We start from the raw sequence: 11,998 nt of genomic DNA on the forward strand, positions 1-11,998 counted from the left end.
TATAAGTAATCTCGGAAGCGTGTTTGAGATGCCACTGTGGCTAATAGCTCTTGTTTAACAGTTGGATAATTCAACTGTGAAGCATTCATTGCTCGATTAAAGAATTGTATCTAGGTTTACCATCTATAACCAGATATAATACTCCTAAGGCTAAGTCGGAGGCGTCCGTTGTTATTTCAAACGGCACGCCATCGACTGGTCCTTGTACAACTGGGGTTTGTTGGACTGCGTTTTTGAGCGCTTTAAACGCGTCATCACACTCTTTAGTCCACAAGTCTCCTAGTTTGCCTTTATGACACCTTAAGTGTCCAAACAAAAGGTTTAAGGTAATCAGCCAAGTGTGGTACTCCGTCTGAAAAGAAGTTTACAAACCCACACATGCTGTTAACATCTCTTCCTGTAGTTGGTGTTTGCCAATCTAACAGGTGTGCTACCTTACCGGGGTCGATTTTAATACCTTCCCCAGAGATATGGTAGCCTAAGAGCTGTATTTCGCTCATTGCGAAGTGGCATTTCTTCTCGTTAATCTTGAAGTTTTGCTCGTTGAGTCTCTTAAGGACTCGTCTGATTAATGCGGCATGTTCGCCCTTAGTCTTAGAAAAGATGACTATGTCATCTATATAGACTTGCACGTTAGGCATGTCTGTGAACATTTATTCTTACTTGTTGGAATAATGCTGGTAAAGAGTGTAACCCGAAAGATGCACCTCTGAACCGGTATTGTTTACCTTTCCACGTAAAACTAAAGTATTTACGATGTGGTCCATATACCTGCATTTGATGGTATCCTTGTGTAAGGTCTATAGTTGTAAATACTGTAGCACCTTCCATCCTTCGCAGTAGCTCGTTAATATGAGGTAAGTGAAAGCTATGAGTAGGCAATAATTCATTTATTGGACTCATATCTAAACATACTCTGACTTTCTTAAACGATCCGTCAGAGTTATGTTGGTCTACGGCTAGCAGCGCCAAGTAAACTGGCGTCTGTTGATAGTTAATTTCTATCACTCCATCTGCTAACTATTTCTCAACTTGTTCTTTTACCACAGCCTCGTGTCTCCAGGATACATAGTTCCTTGAGGGATACTTTAACTGTGTAAAATCTACCTTGGTTAAGTCAAGGATAACATACCCGTCGTTAAAATTTACACAATCTGTGATCTTTATCTTCTTATTAACTAGAATCAGATCCATGATTTTGTTCGCAAAGTCAGGTATTAATGCCTTGACTGTGTCTGACGGGGGCTTATATGGATTCAGACAGTTATCGTCTGATTGATCCTTTAATGGATCTATCTTATTTGGTAGACCCGCTACGGTTATACCTAGAGTGAGTAAATCGCTCATTCCGACTATAATGTCGTACTTCTGTGACATCTTAACTATCACAGCTTGGGTAGTGATATTCCTATCATTGGCCAGGGAGATTTTAATATCTGTGGCCATGGTATCACACTTAGCAGTTTTATCATCAGCTAAAATGAGGTGAGTTGTTTGTGTTCTCCTTTCGATATCTTTCATTAATGCAAAGCGATCGGATGTACATGAAATTTTTGAATCAGGATCAATCAACGCAAGGATTTTATTTACATTGCAGTATACAGGGATTATTACAAGTTCATCTAAAGAGTCGTTGTATTGTCTGTGTAACGATTGTACCTGGTAGTACCTTCACTCCAACTTAATGTTGGGCTTTTTGTCACAAGACTTAGTGTGATACTTCTCACACTTGTCGCACTTAATAAGAAAGTGTGTACAGGTGGACGTATGTCTGCCATTCCAATAGCCGTTAGGGGTTAATTGGTACATGTCATACCCACACTGTGCGTCGGCACATTTCTTAATCTCTTTAAATGGAGGTTCCATGTCCTTCGCTCCCGCGCGTGCCCGTTTATTGGGTCGCGTGGATAGAGTGGAGTCGCGAGCACGTGTATGTTGGGGTCTCTCGTTTGAGGTCTACCTGGATACGTACCCGTGATCGGTGTGCTCCCGCGGCTTCTTAACAGCCGCTTTTCCCTTCGATGTTACTCGATGTGCGGGGGAAAGGGTAGATACAGTATCATAAAACTGTTCCCACGTAAGTCGGGATAGATGAAACTTTGTTTCATGTCCCTTGTCTCGAGCCTCAGTTGCGTGTTTACGTCGCAACTCGGTGTACTGGCTCTCACGGTCGTTATTCCCTATGTTCTTACAGAACACGTGCATAACCAGGAACTCGTACCATCGCTGTGCCTTGTTCTTTGTTATATCTGGACGTTTCAGGTCAGCATCTAGCTTCAGAATATAACTCTGAATGGGCGTGTTCTCAACTGGTTCAGTTAAAATTGAACTCAGTCCAGGGCTACGCATGTCCTTGCTTAACAAGGATGTAACCTACCAACACACAGCTGGCCGGTCACGACAAGTGTCTAGCTCATGCTGGTGTCGCTGCAGGATCAAATAACTTGTACCCGTAGGGTCAAACGTCTGCATTAAGCAGAGATCCATTGCTGGGGAGCAATATCATTCGTCACCAGCATGACCGTAAACGCATCAAGCGTACGGGTTAGCATGTCGAGGTCATGGTTGTTTATAAATTCGACCTGCTTACTGTTAGCATCCCAGTTCGACTTAAGTCGGCTGATCTGTCCCTTGTACTTCTGGTTGTCCCTGTGGTCTTGTCCACGTTGGGCCTGAAGTAACTGATCAATGCGCTTTTGCTTAATCGTAATCATATTCGCAAAGTATGCTACATCATCAGCATGATGCGCATCGTGGGCGATTTCCATTTTAATGGTGTAATCGTCGACCGATTTGTTAAGTTCGGTCACCTCGTCAGTGTGAAAATCCTCTGCGGGTTGATGTAGTGCTGTGCGATCGAAGCGATTAAATACCGACTTCGTTAACACGTTTACGGGGTTGTTTATTACCCCTTGTAAAATCCATGGTCGAGGCCTTTCGGTGCTCTGTTCCTCGGATAGTGGTTAGTATTATAATATTGGGTGATTCATACGTCTGGATAACATACACAGTCTTAACTGGTTTCCGACGATTGTCATCCCAATTGGGTAAAGGTGGCGGAGTATTTCTACCAGCCTCTGGGTCTATAATACCCTCAAGGACCGGTGACTCACGGCCGGGTGTCATAACAGGCGATTTATTAGCCTGAAGTTCTGGTGGTAGTACCTCGTAAGGTATAGATACGCTGAGCACATCTGAATCATATGCCACAGGTGTAGCGCTTGAGTCTTTACGTTCTTCGGGCGTAATTGCCTGTCGACGTTCTGTCCACTTCTGTAGGGCTTCAGTAATGCCCGGGGAAACATGCTCGCGTAAGTGCTGTGTATGTTTTCCTGATCTATATAATTGATCTACATGTTCGACAGTCAAGTCTTTCATAATGGTAGCTAACTGATTCTTAAGATCAGCGTTTTCAGTAATTAAGTTACTTATGTGCGTTGGCTTAGTAGTCTTGGACGTAGATTCGGGTTTGCCACTTGAGCTTGCCTCCTCGTCTGTAGTTCCTTCTGAGATTTGTCCTTGTCCCCTATAATTGGGGACTCCCTTATAATTGGGTGCTTTCCTTTCTGAGTTTCGTCAGAAGAATGGGTTGGGGCGTCTTGAGACGTGTCCCTTGTCTCACTTCTTGGCTTCGTAAATGCAAGCTTTGAAGTTGAGGCAATAGTTGGCCTTCGGGCTCTGTCAGTGGGAGTAGTTTGCTTAATCGGAGTGGCTACATCCTTATCTGAAGCATTGTCCTTTTGACTATTATTGTCAGAGGCAAGTACTTCGGCTACAATGCGGTTAAACGCATCAGCAGCGGCAGCGGTTGCTTCTGCGGCAGCAGTAGCTGCGGCAGCGTTAGAGGCTTCTCTCTCCATCTTCTTCTTTTCAGCTTTACGCTTCTTAGAAGGAGTATTGTCTTTCTTGGTCATAATCTTAACTTATGACTACTAGCTTGCCTCTTAAGGACTAGCTTGGACAAGAAAAATTTTGTGGTAGTTAATCTACCTTTACACTTAAGTAGTCTAAGTAATTAATACCTTTGCTAACTTTAAAATGTGTAAGATTCGGTCCCTCAAGGCGATATTAACGCCTTAGAATAAATAAACGCGTAGGTAAATTCTGAGTATCGTGAAAATATCAAAGCAAATAAACGAAATAAGACATTTAGTAAAGGTAGGTTTGCCTCGTGAAAACAGCAATACTCTGAGGGATTGTGAGGCTGAGACATTGCCTATATATATAATCCTCTCAGTACTGTTTCCGCCGAAGGGATTTTATTTAGTGTTTCGTTGTCGCTCTATTAGAAACTATGCTATGTTTCATTGGGGCGAATCCGAGGGACTCATATAATCCTATCTTTAGAAGAAGAAGAAATACTCTTGATGTCCTTAGTTATTGTCTTAACCAATAACATGCCACTTATCAAGAATTACCGACTTAGCCTTCATCAGACTGGCACATCTGGTTGGCTGATCGGAGTATCAACTAGGTAACGTTAATAGTCCTTAGAAACCTATATTCGGTTGAGCCATCTCGCTACCGAAGTTTTCAGATATAAATAAAAATGGAAAGTAAATAAAGTTCTATTAATAGAACTAGACCAACTCTTTATGTTTGGTACTTTACTGAGGCCTTTTAATGGCCTCGTCCGAATATCAGATATGTAAAATGGAAAAGGTATTAATTAATAAAACCATTAAACCCCATTTTAGGAAACTTAAGTTCCTCGTGCTATTTAGAGTACATTTAGGAAACTTAAGTTCCTCGTGCTATTGAGAGTACATTTAGGGAACTTAAGTTCCTCGTGCTATTAAGAGTACATTTAGGAAATTTAAGTTCCTCGTACTATTAAGAGTACGTTTATAATTTACGTACTGCTTAAGAGTACGTTTATAACATAGAGTCTAATGTGGAGGCCCGGCTTATTACATTATGTACAATTCTAATTTCAGTGGAAAAACCGATCTATATTTGAAAAACCACCTAATTGTCCACAGTAGAGTCCCATACTCTACTGAGTACTGTCACATGTTCAGAATCTTGAATTTATCAGTTCTTGTTCATTTCCAATTCGATAAACGTATTCCAGTATTATAAGTATGAACGTTAATACGTTTATACGTTTATAAAATACGTTAACTTTGCAACTACTATTAGGAGCCCGATATTTTTACATAGCCCCCCCCCTCGGCTTGAAAATTACAATTTTGGCTTATACGTGGTATTAGCACATAGATTAAAAAAGCTCACATGAATTGTACAAGCGAAAAGAAAAGAAACGGGTTTCGATCATATAACGGCCTCAATGCTTATGTTATATTCTCTTCGACAAAGTATACTTAGACGTTTCAAGTTACTCGATTACTCTATTATGTTTGGGCTTTGATCCTTGTGGTCCCCGATGGTGGATGGGACGTTTCTTAATGCCTTTTGGAGGTACGTACATTCCATGCTGTTTAAAGCTGGGAATGTATGATGTCTGTGGATAGATCTTAACCACTTCGGGTCGCTTATTCGATGGTAAGATTGTTTCTGCATCAGCCTTATTTTTGTGTAAGCGTTTGTGAAACTTCTTATTAAAAGCCTTTAGTACATCCGGATCATCAAATGCTAATGGTGGAAGATCCTACTGTGCTCCATCGGCGAACTCCGTAGTGTAATATGTCATATCCTCATGTTTGTACTTCCCTAGAATCTTCTTAAACTCGTAAGACATAAGAGGTGTAGTAGCTTCACGTGTGCGACGAAGGATGATCTCTGTCGTAGGGATTCGATGTGACCCGATATTTAAGGCACTAGAGCCGTCAACGTTGTTAACTTCATACGTTCCGCTCTTCTTATCGGCCACAGAGATCATAAATGGTCCAATATATTTAGCCGCTAGCACAGTTGTATCGGAGTTGCGAGCCATAATGTTGACTATATCGCCTACCTCAAACTCAACTATTTTCTTGTTATCTTTCCATCGCTTTTATCTCTTCTTGAGAGCGATGTCCTTCATCTCCCTTAAGCAAGGATATACCACATCTCTGGTCCGACGCATCTTCTCTAACCATGGTAACACATGATCATCTTGAGACTCCTTGTTGAAGGGGATCTGTAATTCACTATAACGGCCCCGGAAATAGTAAGCGGGTGTTGTACCAGTGATTGAATCAGGGGATTCGTTCATCTGTGTCTGTACCCAATTGATTGAGTACGGCTACATGTCAGCATCATCAAGTAGTGCTCCTCGCATGAACTCCTTCATCTTTCTGTGTCGTACCTCGTTCGCACCTTGTGTCTGAGGCTTGTAAGGTACACCCATCTTATGGCATGATCCCGCAACGAGTAACAGTGTCGTCATGACATCTCCTGTAAACTCACTACCGTTGTCGGAACATACAATAGCTGGCCAGCCGAAATCTGCGAAGCACTTATATATGCACTCAGCCACAGTTTGTGTCGATTTATCTTTCAGCGGATACAATACATTATATCTTGATGCGACATCAAACACGTGACAGACATATTTATCCTTCGTGTGTTCGGACGTGGGTAGCTCAACCAAATCAATGATATCCCGGCGCCACGGCTCGTCTTCTGATACGCTGCGTAAAGGTGCGTATCCGTAGCGCTTGATCCGGTTAACTTCGCAGTTGTTACATTCGTGATACACCTGAGATATATATTGCTTGAGGTTCGGGTGTACGATTCCGTGCCTCTTGCAACCTTCCTCAGTTCTAACCTTCCCATGTGCTTAAGAGCATGATTTTGTCTTAACCACTTCAGAATCGCCTTCTGTGATTTACTTGTTACATTGAAATCAGGAGGTGAGAATTCCACCGCGTCATCACCTGGACTCGAAGACTCGTCTTGTCCAATCTCGCTTAAAGCTTCTACATCGTGAATCCGACTAATGTTTGATTTATCCATTAGTTGAGTCACATGATCATATACCTCGGGAAAGTCATTCATCAATTGCTTAAGCAATCGAGTTTCTGCTTGGTATGTAGTTTCCCTGTCAGACCGTATCTTGTTGTAGAAGGCTTTCGCTAGTGTTGCGCTCCTCTTTGATTCCTTTGAATTTGGCTGTATCTCGGTAACACATATTGCAGGTGCTTGTGTTGTCCCAGTCTCTGATTGAGACTTGGGAATCAAGAGTGGAATCTTGGATTCTTCAACCTTCTGTTTGAAAGTCTCGGATGTTGTCCACTTGGTTGTTCCAACTGGACCTATTCGACATATAATAGTATGTCGCCAAGGCGTCTTTTGGACTGCACGGATACCCTGGTAGAGAAAAGTATCTACCTCTCTGTCCACATAGATCGGCTCACATTGTATCATTGAGATCAACTGTGGTAGCCATTTATCTGAGTGTCTTAGGGGACAACACAACGTGATGGTAGCATCTTGAATATGTACATAATTTAGCAACTGTGGTATTAATATGTAAGATTTGGCCTATCAAGGCGATATTAACGCCTTAAAGTAATTAAACGCGTAGGTAAAGTCTAAGTATCGTGAAATTTAAAGTAAATAAGCGAAATGAGTCTTTTCGTAAAGTTAGGTGTGCCTCGTGGAAAAAACAGCAATACTCTGAGGGATTGTGAGGCTGAGACATTGCCTATATATAATCCTCTCAGTACTGTTTTCGCCGAAGGGATTTTATTTAGTGTTTCGTTGTCGCTCTAATAGAAACTATGGTATGTTTCGTTGGGGCGAATCCAAGAGACTCATAAAATCCTATCTTAAGAAGAAGAAAAAAGAATAGAAAAAGAAAAATACTCCTTATGTCCATAGTTATTACATTAACCAATAACTTGCCACTTATCAAGAATTACCGACTTAGCCTTCATCAGACTGGCACATCTGGTTGGCTGAACGGAGGATAAACTAGGTAACGCTCCCTAGAAACCTATATTCGGTTAAGCCTTCTCGCTACCGAAGTATTCAGATATAAATAGATTTGGAAAGTAAATATAGTTCTATTAATAGAACTAGACCAAATCTTATATTTGGTGTTTTACTGGGGCCTTTTAATGGCCTCGTCCAAATATCTGATATGTAAAATGGAAAAAGTATTAATTAATAAAACCGTTAAAACCCATTTAGGAAATTTAAGTTCATCGTACTATTAAGAGTACGTTTATAGTTTACGTACTGCTTAAGAGTACGTTTATAACATAGAGTCTAATGTGGAGGCCCGGTTATTACAAATAGCCATGGAGGATTTGCCCAGGCATTCTCGTGAGACAAGTCTATCTGGAATCCGTCTCCTTCCGGATGTTCCAGTGTCCGGTACCTCGGCAGTTGCGCATTATGATGAGCGGCAAACATATCTATGGTATGTGGTACATATATGTTGTCAGCGATCTTAAACCACCTAGGATTGGCCATCCAATCTGTAGCTAGTAACTCCCTAACCATCTTGTTAAAGTGTGGTACGAAGCGAGACAACATGTCGGGTAAGTGATTGTGAATACCCGGTATATGTGTTATACCGAAAGAAAATTTCGCGATTGTGTCATGCCACTAACTGACTAACTGTGAGTTAGGTTTCATGTCCTTTAGGTGTTGCAATGACTTCTGATCACATAGCACGTTAAAGTGCGTGCCATATAGATAGTCCTTAAAATGAGAGTGTGCAGTAGCAATAGTCAAAAGCTCTTGTTGCACGGTTGGGTAATTGATCTGAGACGAATTCATAGCCCTGCTAAAGAACTGTATATATCTTGGTTTCCCATCAATCATTTGATACAAGACGCCGCCGAGCGCCATGTCGGACGCGTCTGTTGCTACCATGAATGGAATACCATCCTTTGGTGGCTGGACTACTGGTGCCTGCTGAACCACTGAATTGAGCTGCTTAAATACGTCATCACAGTCTTTGGTCCACAGTGTGCCTAGTTTGCCTTTATGACATCTCAAATGTCCAAAGGGCTTTAAACAACTTGCCAGGTGTGGTACTCCGTCAGAAAAAAGTTGACGAATACGCACATGCTGTTGACATCCTTACCCGTGGTAGGAGTTATCCGTCTAGCAAGTGGTCAACCTTCCCGGGATCGATCATGATTCCATCCCCGGATATTCGGTAACCCAACAGCTGAATCTCGTTAACACCGAAGTGGCATTTCTTACTGTTGACCTTAAAGTTGTGCTTGTTGAGTCTGTCTAGAACCTCTCGCACAACATTTTCGTGCTCCTCTTTAGTTTGGGTGAATACCACTATGTCATCAATGTATACTTGTACATTGTCCATGTCCCTAAACAAGTCTTGCATAATTTGTTGAAATAACACAGGTGACATGTGTAACCCAAAGGGGGCACCTTTGAACGAATATTGCTGACCCTCCCAGGTAAAGGTGAAATACTTCCGATGTGGTTTGTAGATCTTTATCTGGTGGTAGCCCTGCTTCAGGTCGATAGTGGAGAATATCTTAGCTCCCTCCATGCGCCTGAGTAGTTCGTTTATCCTTGGTAAGTGAAAATTGTGTGTCGGTATCAAAGCATTAGTTGGGCTCATATCCAAACACACCCGAACTTTCTTCAAGGTCCCGTCAGAGTTGAATTGGTCGACGGCTAAAAGCGCTAGGTTGACGGGAGTCGGCTCGTAGTTGACTGCGATCACCCCGTCATCTAGCCATGCTATAACCTGTTCTCGTACGACCTGCTCATGACGCCATGCAACATAGTTACGTGTAGGACACTTAAGCTTCGAGAAATCTACTCTCGTCAGGTCTAGACTAACGTATCCGTTATTGAATTTAAACTTAGCCCAGTCAGTGATCTGAATCTTGTCGTTCTCGAAAATCAAGTCCTTGAGTTTCTCTGTGGTTTGAGGAATCATCTCCTTCACAGTCTTCGAAGGTTTATTTATCGGTTTCAACAAGTTATCGTCCGACTGATCCTTCTGTGGTTCAATGTTAGTAGTTAAGCCTGTAATTGTGATACCTAATGACAATAAATCACTCAGACCTACTATGAGATCATAGTCTGGTGAAGTGTTACATATGACTGCCTTAGTAACTATAGTACGTTGGTCTGTCAATGTAAACCTAAGATCGATTGCCATTTCTCTGCAAGTGATCTCTCTTTCATCAGCTAGTTTCAACATAGTTGGCTCTGACTTACGAGTTACGTCTATTATTTTACAGAATCTAGAGGATACACATGAAATTTGCGAGCCCGGATCCAACAACGCTTTTATTTCATTCCCGTCAACTCGTATATCTAGGATTACACGCTCGTCTTGAGGTGCGTCCTTTTGTCTTAGTGACAAGACCCGGTATGTTTGTCACTTAACTTCAACTTTTGGTTTCACCTTGCATGTATGCTTGTGGTAACCTCCAGTCCCGGTACAGTCGGCACACTTCTCGATAAAGTGCTTACACTTTTCTGCGTGCCTTCCATTCCATCTGCCTTTCGGCTCATGTTGGGTCATTCGCCAATTGCAATCAGTCTCACTACAGTTCTTGACCTCCCTATGCCTGGGCTTAGGGTTGCCTGCCGGCGGGTGGCTTTCAGAACTATTTGTATTTTTGTTCTTTTTGCCACCCTTATCACCCCTTTTGCTTACCTTCTGACCTCCATTAATGGACTGAGAGTCTCGATCATTGCCTGATCCCCCGGTAAGATTGCCGCCGACCTTCCCCTGATCATTAGTGACTTTCACCACGGAACTAGGGCGTTTGGTAAACGTCTGATCCTCTCTCGAGTAAAATTCAGCCCAGGTTAAGTCCGCTAGCTTCATTATGCCGTAGGTAGGTCCTTCAATGGAGATCTCTCGTACCTTGTCCGGGTAAGATTGATGCACATCAGCGTACAGAATCTCTTGATCTCTCCTATGTAGGTTTGACCAAAAGATTGTCTGCACCCATAGTACACACACGGATAGTTTGTCAGGTGACATCTCCTGTGTCTGTGCCCGTGACATGTGTGTGTCCAACTCCAATAAGTAGTGGGACACCGGCGTTCCTTCTTCCGGTGGTATCATGATCGATACAAGCAATTCCGGTCGAGGGTCCGTTGAAAATAAGTGGACGATCATCTCACTCTGCTCTTTCCACGTTTTCAGCTTAGTGATCGCTTGTTTAGCTTTCTCTAACTTGTTATACGTGTAAGAGGACGGCTTAAAGCTCTGCTGCGCTGTTTCGAACCATATGTTCTTCCGTAGATTGGCTGTAAGCATAATTTGTCCAAACTCTTTCAAAGACCTAGATAATAACGCCAGACTGCTAGTATCGGTTGGATCCTTTCGGTCCTTTCGATCAGACCTGTATGTCGTTGGTAGTTTACCTATGTCCTTACAAACTTCTTGCCTTCTACAGCCTTCTCGGTCTGAATCACTCTTAGTCTGGAGGTGCGTAGCCATTGTCATATAAAGACTAACGGCATCAATCCTACCTAGATACATCGCCTCGAGTGAAGCTGCCTCAGCCTTGTTCATTTGAACAGTGAATTCAGCAATTTTCAGATCACTACTGGTGTGATCTGATCCATTCTTTTCTAACTGCATCTGGCCATGCAGTCAGTTGTCTGCCTCATCCTTTGATCCATCGACCTGTTCAATGTGAATCAACGCTTCTGATGGGACAGCATCTTTTGTCGTCGTTGGGATTGTCGCTGGTGGCGAACTGTCTTCCGATGACGACAAAGATTTTCTAGCTTCCACCTGATCCGGTTTAGGCTCTTCGGTCGGTTTGTCCTTCGGAAATACCTCTGGGGCCCTCTGTGGATTTCCTTCCGGTGGTGGATTTGGATTAGGCTCCTGTTCAGATGCCATTCGCGACATTGCTGTTGTGTCCAATCCAGGAGAAGATTGAGCTTCGGATGATGAAGATTGGATTCTGTTTGCCCCTCCATTGTCTGGCAACATCTCAAACGCCAATATGGCTTGATAGAGTGCCAAATGGTTTGATATCAAGTCGGGAATGTCTCCAAGAAGATCCCGAATTGGTACCAAATTAATTGTGCAAAACTTCCATCTCTCCTAGTTCCGAATACCTTCGGTAGTGTCTTTTGAAACTGACGG

The sequence above is a fragment of the Sphaeroforma arctica genome (assembly GCF_001186125.1).
Source record: "Sphaeroforma arctica JP610 unplaced genomic scaffold supercont1.36, whole genome shotgun sequence".
Taxonomy (NCBI): domain Eukaryota; class Ichthyosporea; order Ichthyophonida; genus Sphaeroforma; species Sphaeroforma arctica.